Below are 19672 nucleotides of genomic sequence, written 5' to 3' on the forward strand. Positions count from 1 at the left end.
AACCTAACTAACCTAAGGACATCACAGACATCTATGCCCGAGGCAGGATTCGAACCTGCGACCGTACTAGCACCGCGTTTCCGGACTGAAGCGCCTAGAACCGATCGGCCACAACGGCCGGCAAATTCTATAAAACTTAAAGAAGATTCGAAGCACTGTAGAAGAAGTAAGTGAGTACAATCAAAGAGTGACAGCTTCTGCAGACGTTGAGCAGCCTCTTATGAAAGGTCGTGTTAGGGAGTTACGAACATATAAAGGACAATGGAGGAGTCATTAATTTTTAAGTAGCATTTCCCAATTGTGATAAACATCGAATAAGAGGACGCTCGCTAAATCTCGTCGACTACGAATGACAACATTAAAGCATGTTAAAGAAAATATGAATCTAGCTGCATTTAAACTGTGGTGCTACAACATCGTACTAAAATAGTGAGCAGATAATCTACGAAGTGATGAGATTATACAACAAATGAGAATGGAAAAAGCCATGCAAGACTTCTTAAGTAGAGAGAATGGCATCGTCAGGAGTGCCCCAGGGAAGTGTGATAGGATGTTACAGATGTTACAGATGTTGATACAAGTGCGCGAGAAGGGCAGCGGTAACACACTGGAAAAAGAAGAACACTAGGATTTAACGTCACGTCCGTGAGGAAGGCGTTAGAGACGAACCACTATCTCGGTTAGGAAAGAGATTTGCAAGAAATTTAATTTGTTGTTCCCTTTTCGAGGGAACACTCCCAGAATTCGCCTCGACCGATTTAAAGAAATGAAGGATACCCAAATCTCGACGACCTGTCGGACATTTGTTCCCACAGCTATCTCCATTCTCTCCCGCTAGGGAGGAGGGGCATCCGCCCATCCACACACGCATTTGGGTATTCCGTGAGTCCCCAGATCTTGAAACAAATCTCGCTATGATTCCTTTGCACTTAGGGGCGCTTTTCTCTTCAGCGTCTTAATCACAGCTATGTCCATTCTGTCCCACTGGGGGGGGGGGGGGGGGGGTTCATGCGCCCATCCGCGCGCGCAATTGGGTATTCCGTTGGTCCCCGGGGGGGGGGGGGGGGTTGGGGGGGATTGGGCTGGCTTGGCGGATGTCATGGGATGTTGGGTGCAGGTGTGTTGCATTCTGTCCCACTGGGGGGGGGGGGGGAGGGGGCGGCGGTTCATGCGCCCATCCGCGCGCGCATTTGGGTATTCCGTGGGTCCCCGGGGGGGGGGGGGGGGGGCGGGGGGTTGGGGGGGATTCGGCTGGCTTAGCGGATGTCATAGGATGTTGGGTGCAGGTGTGTTGCAAGCGCCCCACACGCCCCCCATGCCAGGTGCAGTAGTATAGTAGAACTTCCGAGAAATGGCTGTGCGAGTGATTCGTGTAACATGGAACGTAGTAGTTAGCTGACGCTATTCAAACTGGTTACTGTTGTCGGTGGCCGACGAATGAGAATTTCGATTTCCGCAGCAGTGGTGCAGAAATTAGGCTTCACACAAAATGTTGTGGAAGGTAGGAGACGAGGTACTGGCAGAAGTAAAGCTGTGAGGACGGGGCGTGAATCGTGCTTGGGTAGCTCAGATGGTAGAGCACTTGCCCGCGAAAGGCAAAGGTCCCGAGTTCGAGTCTCGGTCCGGCACACAGTTTTAATCTCCCAGGAAGTTTTAGGCTTCACACGTTCAACAGTGTCCAGGGTGAATGGTTGGATGAGGGAGTCACAGTTCACCACAGACGAACTACTGGCCGTCCAGCCACCCTCGATGACCGTGACCGGCGACTTCTTAGACGGCTCGTTAATATTGATAAAAGGACAACAGTGCAACAAATCACAGATCAGTTCAACACAGGGCGTGCTAGAGTTACATGGGGTATGGGAGCTGGCGCCGCAAACCGATGGCAGTTAAACTAACGTCATCAGACACGACTTGCATTTGTCGCCAATCACGAGGGATGGACACGGGAACGAAGGCAGAACGTGATAGGGTCGGACGAATCACAATTTCAACTGCACTATGGTGATAGGAGGCACGGTGTGTGGTGCAGACCACATGAATCGATGTAACCCGCCTGCCAAGTAGGTGTGGTCCAAGGCGGCAGTGTGTCTGTTATGGTCTGGGGTACATTTTCCCGGTATGGAATGGGCCCCCTAGTTATTCTGATAGGTACTTTTAATGGTCCGCGGTATGTGGAGCTGCTTGGGGACAAAGTACACCTATTTTCGCACTCTCCTTATGTGGTCTCCTTATGGTCTGCGCATTCGGAAGGACGACGGTTCAATTCCGTGTCTGGACATCCTGATTTAGGTTTTCCGTGATTTCCCTAAATCGCTCCAGGCAAATGCCGGGATGGTTCCTTCGAAAGGGCACGGCCGACTTCCTTTCCTAATCCGATGAAACCGATGACCTCGCTGTCTGGTCTCCTCCCCCAGAAACAACCCAACCCAACCCAACCTTATGGTCTGCGGTATTTCATGATGATAACGCGCCGCCACATTGCCCCACGCCGCCCAGCAATTGTTCCAGGAACAGGGGGGGGGGGGGGGGGGCGGTGTCCAAAGACTGAGATGGCTACGCCGGAGCCCAGATTTGAACCCCATCAAGCATATCTGGGAAGCCATAGAACGCAAGCTCCTTGCCATGGATCCTGCATCCACTAATACTGAATTGAATTGGCTGCCGATCTGCAAACAATTTGCTGTCAGCTGCTTCCAGAGGACTAGCAGGAACTAGTAGAACCACTTCCACGGCATCTAACTGGAGTCCTCAGGGCCAGAGGAGGCACCAAGCGATATTAGATGCCTGTGCGATGACATTTGCTAAGTCAGTGTATATTTCGCTTTTTTAATGGAACTTTAGCAGTTTCTGCTACTAGTATTGCCTATTTCAGAAGCGAGATAGGAGGTGCAGAAATTACGACAGTTATAAGTGAAAAAGCGAAATTTATGCCGTTGTCCTTATAATTAACGTAGGTATGAAAAGAGACATACGTACACTACCTGACAAAAACGATGAAGCACTCAGAAGACATTCTCAGGTGTCAACATAACTTCGTACATGTACACACCTTCGGCGGGTATGTAAATGATCAGAAACGCAAACCTCTGTGACAGGTAGAACGGCCACCAGAGTTAATTGGTGTTGTTCGTATTTAGTGTTGTTACCAGGCCTGGAGGATATGTAAAGGGCATGAAGAGCATCAGACATTGAGTCATCACTGTAAAGCACACGGAGATGCAGCGCACTCGTATGAGACAGCGTTATCAGCAGCTGGCACACACTGAAAGGGACCTCCTTGTAGGTCTCAGTTTGGTCGGCTGGTCGAATCGTGCAATACCCAGATTTGTGGGCTATTCGGGAGTGACAGTGATCCGGTGGACTGTACGGGGACGTGGAGGGCAGGCGTACTCATACTCAAGGTTCCGCTGGACCACACCTAACCACCATAAGGCAGGATCGCCGTATTATACACCAAGCACATCGTAACCCGTCACATCTGCCTCTCCCATCAGAGAAAAATTAATGGACTGCCTGCTACAAACTAAGAGGGGTGTTCGATAAGTAATGCAACATATTTTTTTGTGAAATGAGGTTGATTTGATTCAGGATTTCAATACACCATTCTTCTGGCTACAAGACCCTATTTTTCAACATGACCTCCGTCCAATGCGACGACTCCTCGCCACCTTGCTGGAAAGGCCTGTAGGCCCGCATGGTACAACTCTATTAGTCGAAGTAGGAGCCAGCATGTTGCTGCATCAATAACCTCTCCATCATCCACGTACTGCTTCCCCAGAGTGCACCCAGTCAGATGGAAGTCGGAAGATGCGAGATCCGTGCTGTAAGGTGGACGAGTAAGAATGGTCCAATAAGTTTTATGAGCTCCTCTCAGATGCGCAGGTCCGTTCATCACATGGAATGAAAATGTTCTCGTGTTCCAACATTGCGTGCTCGTACGCGGGCGGTCGGACAGTGTTGCACGACCTTTTTTGCGATGATGACAGACGCCTCGCCAAATGAGTCACCGTGGTTCTGTTCACTACCAGGCCTCCATAACATTCTGGAAGCTCCTATGAATATCTTCTCTGCATGGAACGGACCTCCGTTACATATTAGAAGACTCGATTCTGGAGGCTACGTATAGCGCTGCCACCTGTCGGAACTTCATGAAACTATAGGGGCTGAAGCGGGATTATTCCATGATGTCTCACAACAAATTCCGCATTATTTCAACCCAAACTGGCTGAGGAAAAGATGTGTTGCATTAGTTGTAGAACGCCCCTCCTATGTGATCCGGTACCATTGGTCGCAGAGCAGTTGCAGCCATGCTGAAATGTTATTCGCCTTTACGACTCTCAGTGTTAAGCATACATTTCCTTCCGATTCACATCCATGTGAGATAGCCAGCTCTTATTTTCAGGTGCACGTGTTATTTATTGATTTCGACTCGCTATCGCCCCCATGAAGTGCGTATCGACCGGCTGGCGAAGTAATAACGCAGATAACAGCTTCTGAAGAGTATTTTTATCGTAGATATCTACATGTCTGGCGATTAGCGAAGCTACTACTTGTGCCAGCCCTGGAGGCTCGCCTTTCATAACATAGTTTTCAGCGTCTTTAACATGTGTTTTTAATTTAGCTTATATCCGAAAGACTTCTCAAGCCGGTCTAAGAAGAGAGCTCTACGCTCCCGCACACATTGAGCGACTAATTTAGGTATGAGGGAACATTTTCTCAATATAGTGTCCATTATGATATATTTAGTTTCGGAGGTTCTACCGTAATGATGTTTGAAACCTTGGAAGAACAGAATGAAATTAAAGAATGGGAATACTGATGTGTTTCGTTTACAAGTAAGACAGTAAGATATTAAATGTAGTTGTTAAAAATTAGGTCTAACCAGTTATTTACACGTCCAAAAATTTTTATTTTTGTTTTACGACATGTTCCGACTGTTTACATGTTCACGATCATGTGGACTGAACAAATTGTGATACAAAGAGGAAATTTTTTTTGCACTATTTATGGGCAGCCAGGTGCCTTCTTGTGATGGCTAGTTGTTCATCCAAAAACGTGCGAATATATAAGTTCCAGTTGTTCAGTCTATTTACCTGCAGCTGTTCAGTCTATTTACCCGCAAAGGTAACATACAAGTATTATGATGTGATAGTCGATGCCATATGTTAGTCCAATAACCGAAGCAAGAAGTTGTAGCTAATTCCGAAAAGCAACAAGCAGCGACTAGACGACAGACCCATAAACTTCTGCATAAAAATTGCTTCCGCTGAGTAGCATCAGTTCAGTAAACCTGAGGTGGAGACGCAAATTTGATTTGACATTAGTTAGTTTCATATTCTGCGGATCATTTACACGATAAACCTTAATGGTGTCTTGAGGGTATTTTTGTTCTGTCGTTGCAACTACAAAAATGCGTAGTTTTTTTAACCAGACGCGTTTCGCTTTATTGATGTTTTTGTAGTTGCAACGACAGAACAAAAATACTCTCAAGAATTGTAAAGCAACTACTGACAACATGGGCACACAAATGAAGAACTTAATGGTGTCATTTTACACTAAATTGTAAATATGGCTACATGTTGGACATTTATAATTTTTTTATATGTACAGATGTGAATTAGTAATTCCTACCCAACACCTTTTACACATTACAATAACAGAAATTTTTCCACGAATAGGAGTTGTCAAGGAGAAACTTCTCCAGTTTATTTTCAAATTTTTCTTTGTTGCCTGTTACACATTTTATTTCACTGATCAAAAATTTTAGTAGAAGCATTGCACACGCCTTGTAGTCATAAAAATAACTTTACTGTGGAGAGATGAATGTCATTTATTTTCTGGTGTTGTAATTATGTACATCGTCGTTCCCTTTGAACTCCAGTGGATAATTTCAGCGAACTTCCTGAAGGAATTAATATACTCTGAAGCAGTAGTCAGTATGGTAAAATCCTTAAACAGATGTCTACAAGATGATCGTGGGTGAGCACCACATATTACTCTTACAGCAAGTTTTTGATCAATGAAGACTTCCTACTTTAAAGGTGAATTACCCCAGACCATTGTTCCGTATGACAGTACTGAATGAAAATACACAAAATATGTCAACTTACTGATTTGTTTCTCCCCGATTCTTTTAGGAGTTCCAAACGGTGCTTTTCCCAGTTTAAATTCCTTTCACTGTGGATACATGAAAATTTTGAAGTTTCGACCTTACTTATTAATTCCTCACCATGTGTGACACTTATCTTTGGTGTAGTACCTCTAAATGTGCAGAACTGGATACGTTGTCTCTTTTTAAAATTGAAAGTGAGACCATTCTCAGAAAATCAGTCAGTGACACTCTTAAGAATATTGTTTACCATTTCTTCTGTTGTTGCATGTATGCTTTGATTATATTACTAATGTCATCCACCAAAAGAACTAATTGTGTTTTTTGTATTTTAGACGGAAGATCGTTTACATGCAGGGTGTCGCAAGCCTTTTGGGTCAAAGTGAAACAATGGTCCACAACCGATTATACTGAGATAGGGAACCAACAGACGGAAATATATATTTATCGTGATATGGGCATACACAGTGTACACCGCATATCAACAACTTAGCTCATAGCACTCGTTCAAAGTGACGACCTCTAGTCTCATTGCATACACAGCAGAGGCGCATGAAGTTCTGGCGTACTCACAAAGATCCCTGGTGTCTTTTGTATTAGGAGACAGGCAGCATGGCCATAGAAGCAGGTCTTCATCGCGGGTTCTATGAACCAAGTCTTGACGTAACCCCAGAGGAAAAAGTCCAGAGGTGGGAGATCCGGCGATCGCGGTGGCCTTGGGACAGGACCTCTCCTTCCAGTCCAACGATGAACGTACATGTTGTTCAGGCGCACGTGGACATTAATATCGATGTTGGCTGGCACACCGTCGTGTTGAATCCACATCCTTTCGCGGAAAATAAGGGGCACAGTCTCCAAGAACTGTGGCAGCACATCTCCCAGGGACACCAGGTGACGTGTATCAGTCAAACGGGGAGGCAATGAATAAGGTGCTATTGGGTGATCTTGGATAATGCTCGCTCATACGTTGACAGACAATCGTTGCTGGTGGCCACCGATGTGGTTGGCGTGGCGATTGTCCTCACTCCAGACATGGCTGTTGCAGCCATTGAAAACGCCATTATTCGTAGACAAAATACAGTTTACCAGGACTGTTATGTATACGAGCGAAGCGCTTGGAGATGATCAATGTACATAAAACACAATGTTAATTATATGTTGCTCACTTTGGAGAGAGAAATGACAGTATAAAATGTGTGTTATCATGAACCAAACTATGCACAGTTTGCATATTTTGTGAATAAAACCATCTGGATCGCTTGATATATTACATTATTTGTAACGTTGTTTCGGTAGCCGGCATCATCATCAAGTAAGACATCATTCTGGCAGTCAATAAAAGCTATGCCTAGGCGGGGCATCGACTCTTTATAAATAAAATAATATATTAAGCGATCTAGGCGGTTTTATTCGCAAAATATAAACAGGCTCATTCAGAAAATTTATTTCCTTTAGTAAGAAACTGTGCTGATTTAACGGTTAGGTCTGCACAAGGTGTAACTACTCGTAAATTCCCTTTACAGACGTTGACGACTCGTAGAGGGGAAAATAAAATTGAGGATGCGTTAGATGAAGACCAATTTGGCTTTAGGAAAGGTAAAGGCACCAGAGAGGCAATTCTGACGCGGTTGATAATGGGAGCAAGGCTAAAGAAAAATCAAGACACATTCATAGATTTATCGACCTAGAGAAAGGGTTCGACAATGTAAAATGATGCAAGATGTTTGAAATTCTGAGAAAAATAGGGCTAAGCTATGGGGAAAGAGGAGTATATACAATAAATATAAAGCAAAAGAGGCAACAATAAGAGTGGAAGACCAAGAACAAAGTGCCCGGATTAAAAAGAGTGTAAGAAAGGGATGCATTCTTTCGCCCCTACTGTTCAATCTATATATCGGAGAAGCAATGATGGAAATAAAACCAATGCTCGAGAGTGGAAAAAATTCAAGGTGAAAGGATATTAGTGATAAGATTCGCTGATGACATTGCTATCCTGAGTGAAATTGAAGAAGAAATACGGGATCTGCTGAATGCGATGAAGAGTCTAATGAGTACAGAATATGGACTGAGAGTAAATCGAAGAAAGACGAAAGTGATGAGAAGTAGCAGAAATGGGAACAGGGAGAAACTTAACATCAGAACTGGTAATCACGAGGCACATGAAGTTAAGCAGTTCTGCTACCTAGGCAGCAAGATAAACCACGACGAATGGAGCAAAGGGGACATTAAAAGAGCAGACTAGACAAAGAGGGCATTCCTGGCCAAGAGAAGTCTACTAGTGTCAAACATTGGTCTCAATTTGAAGGAGGAATTTCTGAGAATGTACGTTTGGAACACAGAACTGTATGGTAGTGCAACATGAACTGCTGGAAAACAGGAACAGAGGAGAATAGAAGCATCTGAGATGTGGTGCTACAGAAGAATGTTGAAAATCAGATGGATTGATGACGTAAGAAACGAGGAGGTTCTCCGCAGAATCGGCGAGGAAAGGAATATATGGAAAAAATTGACAAGAAGAAGGTACAGGATGGTAGGACATCCGTTAAGACATCAGGGAATAACTTCCATGATATTAAAGGGAACTGTAGCTGGTAAAAAACTGTAGAGGAAGACAGAGATTGGAATACTTGCAGCAGATGATTGCTAGTGCTACTCTGAGATGAAGAGGTTGGCACAGGAAAGGGATTGGTGGCAGGACTCATCAAACTAGTCAGTAGCCTGATGACACAAAAAAAGTAAAAAGTGGGGACCATGATGGTTGTTTAGCATAGGAACTTATACCCGTAAACGTGTTGTTTCCCCGCTACAATCAGAATACCACAACACACTTTCAAATATCTCGCATTTTCGGCGCCACTGGCCAGGATATTACGTACAACATTCACCAATCACCTGATGTCCCATGCCCATTGGCGGTTTGCTTACATACTATTCAGTTGAGTTTGTGATCTGTCGAGAGGGGTTTGCACCCGCTGTTGTGCTGGCACTAATGTAGAGTAGGAACTATTAACTACAGTATAGAATGCAAGCTGTTTGTGCGTTTCATTTTTTGTATGTTGGTATTGACAATAGTGAACTACTCCTTTGTGGAAAACGCCTACACGATGTTATTGTACGCCAAAGCTCGGTGCAATGGGAGGGCTTCTCGTCAGTTGTTTGTGGAGGGTTTTCCACGCCACCAGACACCTTCGCACTCTCTCTTTGCTACGGTGTACCAGCGGGCCTCGGATACTTTCACCATCGGCAGGCTGTACTCCATGCAATGGAACAGGGCGCGATGGCGGGTACCAGATACGTTGCAGGTAGACTGAATGTGGATCACCATACTGCCCGGTGTGTTCTGTATGATCAGCAGTTACACCCTTAGTGCCCCCCAGAGGGTAAAGGCAATGCAGCCTCAGGATTCTGTGACACGAACCCACTTCTGCACGTGGTTCTTGCACCAATGTGTGGACGAGCCCGACGTCCCACGACGGATCCTTTTCACGGATGAAGCCTCCAGGGAAGGAGTTCTCCATTCCCACAACAGTCATGTGTGGTCCGATGGAAATCGGCATGCTGTGCACCTCCAGCGTTTCAGGAATGGTACGATCTGAATATTTGGACAGGGTTCCTGGATGAACGTGTGATTGAGCCGCACCTTATTCCACAAAAATGTTCAAATGTGTGTGAATTCCTAAGGGACCAAACTGCTGAGGTCATCAGTCCCTAAACTTACACACTACTTAAACTAACTTAGCGCTAAGGACAACACTCACACCCATACCCGAGGGAGGACTCGAACCTCTGGCGGGAGGGGCGCACGATTAGTGACATGGCGCCTGTAACCGCGCGGCCACTCCGCGCGGCCTTATTCCACAACATCCCGCGAGTGCCGCATACTTGCGATTCCTTGATGGCTTGTTACATGGACTCTTGGGAAATGTGTCACTGCTCATAACATGTAGTTCCAGCGGGATGGCGCAACATCTCATTTTTCACTTGCAGAAGATCATCTGGACCAACGATTTGGGTGACAGTAGATAGGTTTTGGTGGCCCGATTGCTTGGTCTGCATGTTCTGTCGTTGTGAACTCGCAAGACAACTACTACCTACTGGGCACATGAAATCCTTGATTTACAAGACTGCTGTGGCATCCGTGGAAACTTACTGGCGCGGGTTATAGCTGCGGCGGATGCTGGACAACCAGGGATGGCCGTCTGTATCGAATCATGGTATAGACGTACCGTATCTGCGCTGACGTCGATGGTCGTGACATCGATTCCTACTTGTAAATGGACCCAGACGACAAGTAGCATGAGTCAGAGAGCAACGTATGTTGTGGTATTTTGCGTGTGGCAGGAAAACGGTACGTATCCGAACATGAGTTCCTACACTAAACTTAACCGTCTTGGTCCTCGCAAAAGGTCGTCAAAGTCTGTAAAGGGAATTTAGTTACAGCCTTTGAGTTCGCCAGTATTATGTCACAAAATAAAATATTCTCGTTTGCCTGTCAGCAGTTAACACCGAAGCTTTTTTCTGTTTTCTATCTCGTTTAGTCCATTTGCCTAGAACGGTGTCACAGTTCTCAAACTAACGTGAGAAAGATTTATAGAAACCAGCGATAATTTTGATTTCTGGATTTGCCTAACGAAGGACGCGTCAATCTCATCACATCTAAACACACTTAGATTGCAATGGAAACTCCAGATAGGAATATCGACAATTAGGAAAAGGCAGATTGCTACTTACTTTAAAGAAGACACGTCAAGTAGCAGACAGGCACGATTAAAAGACAATGACATATAGCTTTCGGCCACAGCAAGCACATCTCAAGCACACACGACCGCCAACTCAGGCACCTTGGGCCAGAATGCTGGAGTTGTGCGTGAGGTGTGCCTCCTTGAATGTGTGTGTGTGTGTGTGTGTGTGTGTGTGTGTGTGTCCTCTTTACTGACGAAGGCTGTGGCCGAAAGCTATATGTCAGTGTCTTTTAATCGTGCCTGTCTGCTACTTTACCTGTATTTTTTTACGGTAAGCAGCAATCTATCTTTTTCTACATTGTTCATTGTTACATTGGAATGACCAAAAACAGATACCAAATTGACTGACGGAAAAAAATGCAAGAAAGAGTTGTGAGACATAAACGAAAATTGGTAGGCGCGTTTCTACTCTGAAAGATGATGTCCTTTCAGATTTCTCGCCAGTCGCATAAGAGTGGAGCACTGTGAGGATGCAAATCAGGTTTGCTTTAAATGCACGCTGTAACGGTCGTGAAAGTTAGTTGCCTTTGACATCGGAAGTGGTGAGTTCAAGTTAGTCCAGAATGCCCTTAAAAACGACAAGGACGCCATTATCAACACCTCACTGAGTTTGAACGAGATTGTCTAATAGGGCTACGAGAAAGTGGATGTTCCTTCTCCGATACTGCAGAAATACTTGGCAGGAATATAGCCATCGTACATGATTGCTGGCAGCGGTGGTCACGAGCATGTGCGGTCTCAAGAAGACCGTGCTTTGGACGTCCACGCAGCAGTTCCGATAGGGAAGACCATTGCGTTCGGCATATGGTTCTGTCGCATCGTACTGCATCTGCAGCAGCAATTTGAGCAGCAGTTGGCACCACAGTTACACAACGAACTCTTACAAATCGGTTACTTCAAGGACAGCTTCGAGCCAGACGCTGTGTAGAGTATATTCCATTGACCTCAAACGACCGCCACTTGCGACTTCAGAGGTGTCAAGCGAGAACTCACTGGAGGGCAGTGTGGAGGTTTGTTGTGTTTTCTGATGAAAACTGGTTCTGCATCGGTGCCAGTGATTGCCATGTGTTGGTCAGAAGGAGGCCTGTTGAGCGCGTGCAACGAACCTGTCTACACTGGACAAACACCTGGAGTCTTGTCTGGGACGCTATTTCGTTTAACAGCAGGAGCTCTCTCGTGGTTATTCCATGCATCCGGACTGCAGGAGGAGGCCTGTTGAGTGCGTGCAACGAACCTGTCTGCGTGCTAGACACACTGGACAAACACCTGGAGTCTTGTCTGGGACGCTATTTCGTTTAACAGCAGGAGCTCTCTCGTGGTTATTCCATGCATCCTGACTGCAAAACTGTACGTCAACCTGGTGATTCGACCTATTGTGCTGCCATTCGTGAACACCTTTTCGGGGAGTGTTTTCCAACAGGATAACGCTCGCCCACATATAATTGATGTAACCCAGCATGCTTTACAGAGTGTCGACATGTTGTCTTGGCGTGCACGATCACCAGATCTGCCTCCAATCAAATAGATACGGGATACCATCGGACGGCAACTCCAGCATCATCCTTTAAACAACACGAACTATCCATAAACTGACTGACGAAGTGAACCAGTTCAAAAATGATTCAAACTGAGCACTATGGGACTTCTGAGGTCATCAGTCCCCTACAACTTAGAACTACTTAAACCTAACTAACCTAAGGACATCACACACATCCATGCCCGAGGCAGGATTCGAACCTGCGACCGTAGCGGTCGCGCTGTTCCAGACTGAAGTGCCTAGAACCGCTCGGCCACCCCGGCGGGAGAAGTGAACCAGTCACGGAACTCCATTCCACAAACTGACATCCGGCATCTGTGCAACACGGTGCATGCATGTTTGCATGCTTGCAATTAACATTCTGGCGGGTATACCGATTATTAATGTACCAGCATTTCACATTTGCAATGGTTTATCTAGCGCTCACGTTTATGTATTCCCGAAATGTCATTACTCTACATTAATTATTTTTTGGTGTTGAGATCTTTTTCTGGCAGTGTATCTCCTTGTTACAATCTAGAAAAAAAATAGTACAATTGTGGACAAATATGTAGTAACATGGAACACTCAGTGTTGAATCTGAGTTGCTGCTAAGCACAACGGCCGGCCGGGGTGGCCGAGCGGTTCTAGGCGCTACAGTCTGGAACCGCGCGACCACTACGGTGGCAGGTTCGAATCCTGCCTCGGGCATGGATGTGTGTGATATCCTTAGGTTAGTTAGGTTTAAGTAGTTTTAAGTTCTAGGGGACTGATGACCTGAGAAGTTTAGTCCCATAGTGCTCAGAGCCATTTGAACCATTTTTAAGCACAACGAAGCTATTTACGAGCGCTAAAAGGAATTATCTTCCAGGAACTTTTATGATGGACTTTTTCATGCACATAATATAGTTGAATAAAAAAGTCATTCGTCTTATTCATACGATCATCATCACTTTTCCAGTATTTAATTCAACACTTTTAACGTGCGACTTAATACAGGGCAAAAGGTAGCATAGCATAGTTTTGGAGCACGAAACGTGTTTATTCGTTGTGCACTGTGACAAAGATATGTATTTTTCTGATGATACATTCGACAATACGCACTGGGAGCAACCATCAATCGTTCGTCACTGCGCTAGGACATACCTGCCTGCAGTGTTTTATCGAGCTATGCTACAACACAAGCCTCACGTAAGGACGTTAATATCAACAGTCTTTTGTTTTTTCTATGCGGAATAGACTACTTGTTGTAGCGAGTTGCACCCATCTTGAGCCACACTACATAGCAGCATATTTCACGCGTAACTCAGTAATCGTCTAAAAAAAATCTTCAGATAGTCTCTTTTTGCCTTATTTTTCTGCCTGTTAGCAAAGGTACTATTACAGAATTTTTCAGGCAATTCCGGCAATCAGTATGTTACACAGTTAGGTCAAGAAGGAGTTCCAGGAAAATAATGCCAAATTTCCTCTATTTCAGTACTGTATATCTAGTATTTGATATTCCATGTGACAGATAAACGAAAACTGTTGCAGAAACATATACAGTTTTGATTTTCGTGGGAAAAGGAAGGAAGTAGATATTGAACAGACTGTTAAGTTCGTACAACGTCTGGCTCTTTATGTTAGTAATTAAAGTTTTATCTGTATTACTATTTGAAACGTACTATTTCTGTAGGTTTGCTTAGACGTGGAGAAATAGATTAGAAATATATTGCAACATTATCACTGGTCAGTGGACTTCGTCGGCTGACAAGTGGCGTAAGAGTTGCCGACCCTTACGCTACATCCAGTTTCCTATCGTAGTACCGCACTTGGAGGCGAATCATCGGATTGTAGATGGAGGAATAAGATTGCGCTATCGGTGGAAATCTTTTACTCACTCTATAAATCAATATACTCGTGAACACAGAGAAGTGTATGTTTAACGTTAAAGTAGCCCATATATTCTTCTTATTTGAGTAAAACTGCGTGGAACTCCTTTATATTATAATGTTAACATAAATGGCATATAGACATCTCAGAGGTAGCATATAGAATGAAGTTCGACAACTACCAAGATAGTTCCCTAAACAAGGACACGACAGATTTCATCCAGCATTCTAGTTAAGACAGGCAAGCTCTGTCTCTAATCTCGGTGGAGACGGGATGCTACACGCTTACCTACCTCCATCCGAAGAACCAGCGTTCTTTAAGCTAAAAATATGATATATCACGCCAGAGTAACACAAAACAGTTGAGTAATTCTACAATGCTGTATTTAAATATAGGAAAGTCACCTCCCGCAACTAAAAGATTCTTAAATTAACGGATTATTTACAACAGAGGGTACCCGTTCAATCTTAACAAAGCAGAACAACTTGTTTTCTCTGTAGATAACATTAAAAGTATTTTCTTCTACCAGTATCGTTGTTCAAAATGACAGTAAATTTGTTTTTCTTATTACGCAAAAATGTATTCCATAATACTTAGGGACCAGTTCAGTTATTTACCTTCCTCTTCTCTAGCTTAAGTTTTTTTTCCTTCTTCCGTTTAATCAAACAATATTAATTGTTCACTGTGAGAAGAATCACGCTGAAATGGCTGGCAGGAGCAGCTGTTTCGCTAAAAGTTGAAAGAATCTGTATGACTTCACACCTATATTCACTTGTTTCCTTTAGCGACCAACCTTAGCTTGCAACATTAAGTGAAAAGAGGATCTTCATTGAACAGAACAATAAATTTAAATTATTTCAAATTTAATCGCATGTTAGATTCCTGTGATCTCTAACTGCATACGCTGCGTGTGCTCTTGTTTATTAGTACATAGCCGCTATGAACACACTGTCGTCTGCTAACTATGGTTGCCTAGGTTGGCTGCGCCGGAACTCTGTCGGGATCGTCCAAGGACAGTCGACTTCTGTCGATACAACTGCTACCGTACTTCATTGCGCCGTAATTCTCCTTATTGTATGTAGTTAACATACATGTTGATTTAAATGGGACGCAATAATAGTTTCCGCATCCTTGTGACCGTTTGAAGCTATGACAGAACAAAGTCTAATCACCTGCTCCCACCCTAAAAAATTGAATTGTTTACTGGAGTCTTCGTAATATATTTGAACTTCAGGTTCAAGCTGATTTCTTTCTCCTTCTTCCTTTAACTGAGCTACTATTTCATCTCCAATGTCTCGATGTAGTTGAGACAATAAACGATAACTCATCTTTTGTCCTTCCAATTTAGATACCTGGTTCGGGATACAATTTCAGTGTGTTCGTAAATGGCATTCCAGCTGTGAGTGAAACATGTAATATTAATTTTTTTGTATAAAATGTACTACGTTCTTCTTATTTAATAATCATACAGAATGCATAGCACATTCATGCTAAACAGCTTCAGTCCTGTTTAGTCATACAGAAGCTTAAACTAGAAATAGTACTTTCAGGAACTACAATCAAAATATAGCTTTGACCATAGATATAGTTTTCGGGTGTAAACAAAGATGTCAGGCATCAACATGGCGGATACTGCGCTGTTTTTCTTCCAGATGTAAGTGGAAGAGTGCTTGTGCCACACCTATAAACGCGAAAATCGGAGTAACAACAAGCAAAGTAGAAGCTAAGTACACCTAACCAGCAGTATAGCGTAAGTATACAATCGATAAGTGTCGTAGCTACGCAAAATTGTTATTTTGCACAGGGCAGCTGCAGTATCCAATTTGTTGTCGATGTTTTAACGATGTACTTACTGAAGAGTCAAAAATGTATTAGGCTAACTGAAGATTGGCGAAAGCCCGAAACGCGTAATATCTTAAATAAAGCACATTAAAAATGACTGGTTGCTGTAATTCTTAAAACAATATAAACTTATCACAAATGATGCATGCGAATGTTACTATGACACCACATATGTCAGTTTAAGAAGTACTAGCACGAAATCGAATCGGTGTCATTGACGGAATCTCAGTGGTATTCCACCATTTTCAGGGTTTTTATCTGTGTTGTCCCGATTAAGAGTCTATCGTCTTAACTTTCCTGCAGGCTCGCTGCGATAACACCATCAGTCGACATTTTAAACAACACAGTACATTGTACACAAAAAATAAAGAAACAAAAAAAAGAAAAGAGAGAGAGAGAGAGAAGTTTTCCCACAGAGAAATGTGATAGGGCCCGACCTTGTTTTCTGTATGCGTAAACGGTCTAGAGTGAACCGCAATCTTCGGCTGTAGATGCCAACGTAGTGTATGGGGAAGTGTCGTGTTGTGGTTCAAATGGTTCAAATGGCTCTGAGCACTATGGGACTCAACTGCTGAGGTCATTAGTCCCCTAGAACTTAGAACTAGTTAAACCTAACTAACCTAAGGACATCACAAACATCCATGCCCGAGGCAGGATTCGAACCTGCGACCGTAGCGGTCTTGCGGTTCCAGACTGCAGCGCCTTTAACCGCACGGCCACTTCGGCCGGCGTCGTGTTGTCTTTGAGTGACTATAGAAGAATACACGATGATTTAGATAGAATTTATGTTTGGTGTGACAGATGGCAGCTTGCTCTAATATGAGTAATAAAATCAATGCTGTAATATTCGAATACAGTACTAGAGGTGTACTGCTTAACACTGCTTTATACTCGTAAATAAATGTTTAACCGCAGATAAGACCGTGAGGTGCAGCTAGTAGTAAAATATAAACAGACCATTGGAGAAACGAGAAGCAGCTGTGTGAACACCTATAGTGCAGATGGTAAGTAAGTATTAAAACCAAGTGCTGTAAAATACAGGGAATATAAAGAAGGGCTGTACAGGGGAAGTAAAATTGAACAAAGTACTACAGAAAAGGAAAAAAAAAAAAACAGAATATTCAATACTGCTAGAGTAAAGGCCGCTGCATCAAATCTTTTGGGATCCTTGGGGAGAGCCTATCTGAGCGTAACGTTACTAAACGACATTAAAAGGAACGAGCACGTAGGGTCTGTTGTACGAAAGGTGAATGGTCGACTTAGTTTTATTGAGAGAATTCTACAAGTGTATAGTTCATAAATAAAGGAGACCGCGTACAGAACACTTGCGCGACCTGTTCTTGACTACTGCTCGAGTTTTTGGGATCACCACCAGGTCAAATTAAACGAGGTCATCGATGTAGTTCAGAAGCGAGCAATTAAGTTTGTTACCTTAAGTTCGGTCAGTATGCGAGTATTAAGCTAATGCTACATGAACTCAAATTGGAATCGCTGGAGGGAAGATTAAATTAAGATGGCGTAAGTGTGAAGAGCACTATGCAGAATAGCTACAGGTTATTGTTAATACAATATGATTGCCTTTTTTCTCAAGTGAATGTTCGTTTCACGTCACTGAAAGTTCTCCTTGTTGATAATATGTATGGAACACAATGAATTAATGTATAATTGAATTAAGACGTTCTTTTCGGGAATCGATATTGAAAAGTGAACCGTCATTTGCTACAAATTACAGAAAGATCCTACTGTCACCAATATAAATTTGCCTAAGGATCGAAAAGACAAATTACGACTCGTACGGAAGCATATAGATGGTCTTTTTCCCTCCCTCCATTTGCAAGTGGAACAAGAAAGGGAATGGCTATCGATGCTACAAGTTACCGTCCGCCAAGCGCCGTATGGTGGCTTGCGAAGTATGTACGAATGTGTAAATATAGATGCAAACGATGGAAAATACATTTATCCTGGATGCAATGATGTAGAATTTCCACGCGCCGTATCCAGTTGCTGGAGGTTGTAGGTTCCGACCAAAATCACATGGATGAAAACACTGCTTGACCAGCGTTGCAGAGCATTTAGTGTCAGCTGTCAGACAATTGCAGGTCGCTTGTGAGCGATTCAAAGTAACACGAGGTGCAGTGGCCATTCAGCGCGGTCCACTTACCTAGTGGTTCGGTCGCAGCTGCCGGTACACCACACCACGTTGCGGGTACTGCGTTGCCACCGGCCGGCACGTTCGGGAACGCCTCGTCAACACGCTATCTATCGGCAATACAGTCGCTGACGGCGCGCTCCTTATCTGCTGGCAGTCGCAGACGAACGCGTCTCTGCGAGGCGATACGTGTCTGCCGCCGTCTCCAGCGCTGGCCGGACCACGTCAGCACTAGCGTGGCGTTGCCGGTAACAACTGGCGCCCCAAATTACTGCATCCTAGTCCTAGTTTGGATTACCCCCTCTGTCTATGAAGTTTTCAAGGTAGGAGGAACAAAACACAGGGTGTCTAATGTTATCTACAACTTGTACAGAAACACAGGTAGTTACGAGAGAGTCGAAAGACATAAAAAGTAACATTAAATGAGAATGGAGTAAGGAAGGGGTGTGTAGTCTATCTCCAATATAATTCAGTCTGTACACTGAGCAAGCAGTAAAGGAAATCAAAGAGAAATTTGGAAAGAGAATTAAAATTCAGCGAGAAGAATAAAGAACTTTCTGCTCTGCCAATGAATTTTGTAAATTTTTCGTAGACGGCCAATGACTGGTTTGAGCAGTGTAACGAAATACGTAATGTCTTGAAAAATTGACATCAAAGAAGTAAAACAACGATGATGGAATGTGATCCATTTTGGCTATGCCCGGGCATTAGATTTGGAAATTTATACGATTCTCATCTCTATACGTTTTCCGCCCCTGTACGTTATACACTGAAGAGTCAAAGCAATTGACACTACTGCCTAATATCGTTTAGGGCCTCCCTCAGCACACAGTAGCGCCGCAACACGACGTGGCATCGACTCGCCTAATGTCTAAAGTAGTGCTGGAGGGAATTGACGCCGTTAATGCTACAGGGCTCTCCATAAGTCCGTAAGAGTACGAAGGGGTGGAGATCTCTTCTGAACAGCACGCTGCAAGGCATCCAAGATAAGCTCAATAATGTTCATGTCTGGGGAGTTTGGCGGCCTGTGGAAGCGTTTAAGCTCAGAAGAGTGTACCTGGAGCCATTCTGTTGCAATTCTGGACGTGTGGGTTGTCGCATTGTCCTGCTAGAATTGCCCAAGTCCGTCGGAATGCACAATGGACATGAATGGGTACAGGTGATCAGACGGGATGCTTACGTACGTGTCAACTATCAGAGTCACATCTAGACGTATCAGGGGTCCCATATTACTCCAACTGCACACGCTCCACACAATTACAGAACCTCCACCAGCTCGAACAGTCCCCTGTTGACATGCAGGGTCCATGGATTCATGAGGTTGTTTCCATACCCGTACGAGTACATCCGCTCGATACAATTTTAAACGAGGTTCGTATGACCAGGCAACATGTTTCCAGTGATCAACAGTCGGATGTCGGTGCTGACGGGCCCAGGCG

General features: G+C 44.1%; 1 protein-coding gene across 2 annotated transcripts in view; it reads right to left on the reverse strand.

Moving 5' to 3' along the window:
* The window catches only part of LOC126237407 (uncharacterized), a 105902-nt gene that overhangs the window by 52787 nt on the left and 33443 nt on the right, over window positions 1-19672 (reverse strand). The window contains exon 1 of one of the 2 annotated variants that reach the window (XM_049947506.1): window positions 18246-18403. The exons of the other annotated variant lie outside the window; for it this stretch is intronic. The gene's annotated coding sequence lies outside the window, so the exon portion shown is untranslated. Of the gene's footprint in view, window positions 1-18245; window positions 18404-19672 lie in introns of those variants that run through there. 2 annotated transcript variants of the gene reach the window in all.

Source organism: Schistocerca nitens, chromosome 2 (assembly GCF_023898315.1).
Source record: "Schistocerca nitens isolate TAMUIC-IGC-003100 chromosome 2, iqSchNite1.1, whole genome shotgun sequence".
NCBI lineage: Eukaryota > Metazoa > Arthropoda > Insecta > Orthoptera > Acrididae > Schistocerca > Schistocerca nitens.